The sequence below is a fragment of the Lepidochelys olivacea genome (assembly GCF_965140295.1).
Source record: "Lepidochelys olivacea isolate rLepOli2 genome assembly, chromosome: 1".
Classification (NCBI taxonomy): Eukaryota; Metazoa; Chordata; order Testudines; family Cheloniidae; genus Lepidochelys; species Lepidochelys olivacea.
In genome coordinates, this window is record NC_140411.1 from 105,269,460 (window position 1) to 105,275,459 (window position 6,000).

A 6,000-nucleotide genomic window follows, 5' to 3' on the forward strand; every position below is an offset into this window, starting at 1 on the left:
GAAGGCAGGGGCCGGGCCACATCTAGATGTTTGGGGAGACACAGCCTTCCTCAAACCGGCCCTCCATACAATTTTGGAAACCCAATGTGGCCCTCAGGCCAAAAAGTTTGCCCGCCCCTCGTCTAGAAGTATGCAGTGTAGTTGTAGCTGTGACAGTCCCAGGACATTAGACAGACAAGATGGGTGAGGTAATATCTTTTATTGGACTGACTTCTGTTGGTGAGAGAGACAAGCAAGATCTCTGTGTTGTTTGAAAGCTTGTCTCCATCATCAACAGAAGTTGGTCCAATAAAAGATATTACCTCACCCACCTTGTCTCTCTAAAGGTCTAGAAGATATATTGAACCAGGTAAGGCTCTGTTGTACCTGTGCAATTGCAGCGATGATCAAAGCAATAGGTATATGAATATAATGATATACCTAATGATATTGTTCACCTTCTCTCCTTGCAGTCAGTGGGACTGTACATAAGTATTTGCAAGATTGAGTCCTTAGCATCCCTCTCCAAAGGCTGTTGTAAGTAGCATTCAGGAAGTGTGGGACTACAAAAGAGTGTTTTAATTTACAAACTGTTATACAATAAGGTCAATATATGAGTCTTAGCCCTTGTTAGCTGATGAATTTTATTGTTTCTGAACATTTGGTATGTTAGGCAAAGGCTGGATGGCTTGCTCAAATTACCTGAGAGCGGAGCAGAGCAGTGGGAGAGCGGCCGAGCACCTGGCAGGGGGACCAGCGCAGCAGTGCAGGAGTGATAGCCTTCAGGGCAGCTGATACCAGAACAAGTGCCTGGATGGCGGGGTGAGCAAGGTGCCTTTTTTCCCCTGCCATGGTTGAAGGTGAATTCAAGCAGATGCACCTCTGAACTCTGGGTCTTCACTGACAAAGGACAACAACTCTGAGTGGGGTGTGGTGAAGAAAGAAGGGGCAGCATGTTACAGGAACTTTGGTTGTTCGATTCAAGAACCTGAGGCAAAAGACACTGCCCAACATACTCTGGGGTGGGTGTTTTGCTCATGGTTTTATATTTATGAATCTTGCTTGCACTGTTTCTCCAAATTAATGCTGGGTAATTTCCCTCCTTTTATTAAAAAGTCTCTTTCTACACTCAGACTCTGCTTGTGAGAAGAGAAGTATTGCCTCTTAGATGCACACAGGGGGTGGCATATAATTTTCTCAGCAGACTGGGTGGGGACTTGAGCCAGTTCTGTTGTATTGTTGAAAAGGAACCCCTAGATATTGAACCTGGCTCTGACTCGCTGCTGACTCCACCTGGCAGAAGGGTTACAGAAGAACAGTGTGACCTGTGAAAAATCAGCACTACAAAGTAACGTAACAAATGCTTATGTCACAGAAGCAGAGGAAAATGTAGATGAGTGTTACTTTAGTCTGAGGGACAATATCAAGGTTGGCCGAATGAAAGTTTGATAACTTTCACCAGGTTTTTAAAGTTTGTGTAATGAGCAGTACAATAGAATCACTATGAACAATATATTTTTGGAAGCAAAGTTGTAACAATATGATGAGTTGCATAAGGGTATTTTTATAATAGTCTTCAATGGAGTTGTAAGCCAGAACATAATAGCTTTGTGCTAGAGGGAGCCGTAAAAGAGAAATAAATATACATAAAAGAGTGTACATTGTGTAATTTGTTTTTTTTAAAGTTCAGATAACTGAGATAAGGGGCAGGATGAAACATAACCAACTGAGTGGAGCACAGAAACGTAAACTGGCAGAAGAAAAGAAACAAAAAACTAGTGAAATTTTCCCAAATCTTCCAAAGCTGGCATCATTTTTCAAAGTGAATCCATCAGAAGCAACATCTTCTCTCAGTAGCACCGACATCGTTCCAAAACCTGTAGGTGTTTCAGAGACTGACCCTTCTTCTATTGGTGAAACAAACACCATTCCAGAACATGTGGATTTGTCAGATACTGTAACTGATCATCCTACTCCTGGTGGTAAAACAGACATTGTTCTAGAAGGTGTGGATGTGTCAGAGACCGAACCTGCTCATGCTATAAATAATAGGTGAAAAGATCCTGGTATGTGTGTTGATTTCAGTACCAATGATGTAGCTTACTGGATAGATCGTGGACCAAATGACTGTCAACACCACACTGAGCCATTTGAGAAATCACGTCGGACTTTTACCAATGGCAAACAAGCAAGATATTGTCCACAAAAAAAAGCTTTTAGGACAGAACAAATATGCCATATTCATACCATGTGTTGTACACTCTCTCAATCTTGTTGGCCGCAGTGCTCTTGATTGTTGTCCTGTGGCAGTAAGTTTTTTCTCAACAGTTCAGTTACTTTATACATTTTTCTCTGCCTCAACACACCAATGGGCAGTTCTTAAAACATATTTGGGCAATGATTGTGTGTTGAAATCCCTTTCTAATACTTACTGGGAGGCACATGCAGTGGCAACAAGTGCAATTCTGGAGTCCTACTCAAAGATTGTGGATGCGTTAGAAAGTATAGCTGAAGACCAATCACAAAAAGGAGAAACTATACGAGAGGCAGAAAACATTGCAAACAAGATGCAAGAACTAGAGTTTGAATTCATGTTGACCATGTGGAATGAAATTTTACAACACTTTTACCATACAAGTCAAGCTCTCCAAGAAAAAGAATTGGATTTGAAAACATGTGCAGACCTCTGTCAATCATTAACAGACCACTTACGCACTTTGAGGAATGATTTCGAAAGATTTGAAGACATATCAAAAGATATCTTGCCTGATACTAACTACAAAAAAGCCCAGTCCCGCAAGCGAATCAGGAAAAAACAAGCAAATGATAGCAATGCAACAGAAACAGAAACAGAATTGAATCCTAGAGACAAATTTAGCGTATCTACTTAGTACACTATAATTGATACACTTGAAGCTCATATGAAGAGGAGAGGTGAAGTGTACAAAGAAGTCTCAAGTAGATTTTCTTTTCTAAATGATATGGACTTATCTGATGAACAATATTCACAAGGTTCCCAAAAGCTAATTGACTCATACCATGTTGACCTGAGCATGAATCTCTGCGGAGAAGTATGGCAGTTCCACTGTTATATGCATGCAAAGTTTAATGAAACAGGAAAAATGAAATTCAGTCACATTGATCTTCGTGACGCAATGTTGAAAGATGGAATACAATGTGTATTTCCAAATGTAGAGATCACACTACGTATTTTTCTAACATTGATGATTACTAACTGCTCCGCAGAATGCTCTTTTTCGCAGCTGAAAAGAATAAAAAACCCTCAGAGAACAAAAATGTGTCAGGACAGACTTGATTCACTTTCCCTGTTGTGTATGGAAGTGGACATGCTTCGTCAAGTCAGCTTCGATTAACTTATCCAGAATTTTGCAATCAGAAAGAAGCTAGAAAGAAGCTATTTTAATTTCAGCATACATGAAAGTTTTGTGTCATTTCAAAAAAAAAATATTTTATGGCATATTATTGTTTTTATTTTGAATTACACATGGGGGAGGGGCACCAGAATCTTTTCAGTGCTTAGGGCCTCTAAAGGTCTTAATCCAGCCCTGACTGGGCCCAATGAGAGTAACTGCTTTTGCACCATGCTCGTCCTCTGCCATAACTGTGACATCCTCCAGGTGGCAATAGCAGCTTCAGCCCCTCAGTTGCTTTTGAAAGGGGTATTGAGGCCAAGTGGGTTTATATAAATGGAGATCCCATGTCCCGTTCTCCTGGCCTCCATCATGGCTTTCCTCAACAGACTACACTAAGTTGGTGTAGGAACCACTTCTGTAACTCATAGTAGGGCGCATAGGAATAGTTTCTGAAGTAGTAATTTCCCTATCCCCACGAAACCATCTGTGGAGCTTAAGTGGCCCAGAGGACCTGTTACTGGCTCTCTATAACATGCATGAAATTTGCCATTTAGTATAAAAAAAAGTCTGATGAGAACAATATCCGTGTTTCTGAAAAGGATGAAGAATAAGGCACTATTACACATGCATGATGTAATGCACAAAGGAAAACAACATTTTGTGTTTGCTCTCTGTCTGTAGAGTGTGGTTTTATGTAACTAATTAAGGTGAAAAATAGGGGTAGGAAATCTGGGATTTCAGGAGGGAATATTTTTATCCTGGCACAAAGGGTGGGTGTGCCATAGTAAAGACGGTACTCTTATCAATATAATTAAGAGTTTCATGATTTATTTGATATCCATATCATGCCTACTGTGCAAATACAATAATACATAAACTAAACTAAGTACAAACTTTGGCTGTCAATTTACTGGTAAGACTTTATTACCATAAAATTGATATTTGCGTTTGATATGAAGCTATAGTTCTTGCTATTAACTGGGGAAATGAACTGCTTAAGGCTCAGATTAGTACAATGCACAACTACATTACTGGAGAATTCTTTGTTGAGCTTCAGAGAAAGTCTAAAAGTGCGAAAATGAAACATTCATATGGGATGCTGCATGAGTTTAACAACTACTAAATAGATCAGCAGTGAACCATTATTTTTTGGTAGGAAAATGTAGTTAAAAGCTGAAGTTAAAGCTCTCTCAGAAATTATTGAAGTGGGCAAGCAAACAGGCACCTTTCTTTTCAAACCAGCCTTCAAATTATAGATCAGACCAGTCACCAAATTTCAGACCATTTAGTCATTCCACAAGTTACACAAATTATTAGTGTTGAAGCATGAATTGGGGCACTTGTGATTTCTGTCCGCTTGTTGTGAATCATGTTACTGCATAAGGGGTTGTTTAGCTTGATCAGAGACAATACTTGTTATATACCTGAAACTTCTAGGAAATGCCCACTCCTCACTACACTGGGGAAGGATCTAGAATGGGCCAGCAAGAGAAAGACAGTTGTCCAGAAGGGAGGGAAGAAAGGGAGAGGAAAAGAATGAGAAGCTTGTGCCTTAGGAAGCCACAGCTGGGCCTATCTTCCTTATCATGCTCTCTGTTTCCCATTGAACAGCCAGAGGGGAGGAGGAGCTGATTGGTCTCTGCTCTCCTCTCCTATTAATTTAAACCTTGTCCCTGGCTTTTGAGTCCTCTTGTGTCCTTTAGCTGCCCCAGGCTCCTATGGTGTTTAGATGCTGCTTGTAATTATTAGAACTGGGAGCACTGGCTGTTGAGAGTCTGAAAGGACAGGAAACAGGACGGGGGGGTGGAAGTTGAGGAGGTGGAGTGAGAGCTACTGTGGGTGCAGCAGCAGCTTGGTAAAGAGGTTTCCACTTTAAAAATAAAGTCCTGTTGAAGTTTGTTAGTACCTTGCCTGGTTGCTACAACAGCTCCCCCACTGCATTTGTATTAAAGGAGCTGGGTGTTCAGGATGCTGTGGGTCTGACGAATTGCCTGTTTTGAGATCCGGAATGAATTTTTCCCATTGGACCACATTGGCAGCTTTGCAAATCTCAACCCATATCACTAAAGAGTTGTACATACATTAAGATAGAGTACTCACTGTTTAAAGAACATGGAATTGAGAGTTTAGAAAAAGAAAATACTTTGCAGTTTTCATCAGTGGACATATTTTCATGAGTGAGAATGTTGACATTGTATCACCCAAAACACCATCCTTGCAGAAAAATGAAATTATGCTCTGGCCCAAGGGAATGCTTCAACACAAAAATATGTTGGGAGTGTGGTGTGTCTCCTCCCTCCTTGTGTTTTTTAATGGTCTATTCTATTCCATTTTATGTAGGTTCTTATACCACCCTTGTCACTGTACCATCTGAGCACCGTCCAGTAGTGCATTATGTGATCTAACTAATATTAGTCACAAGAGGTTTGTTCTTTCTCTTATCCTCTCCCCAGGGGAAGAATTGTATGCACAGTGGAGTGTTTTGTTTTGATAGGGTTCTGGGGCTTGCTTTTTGCTTGTGTCCACTCTGATCTGTGTTGATATTGGAGAAGTCAAGGTCGAAGAAGTATGCCTTGCACCTGGAGTGGAAGGTGACGAGATTTGTGAGGATCCTGAGTTCCCATGAGAATTGGTTCCACAGTGTCAG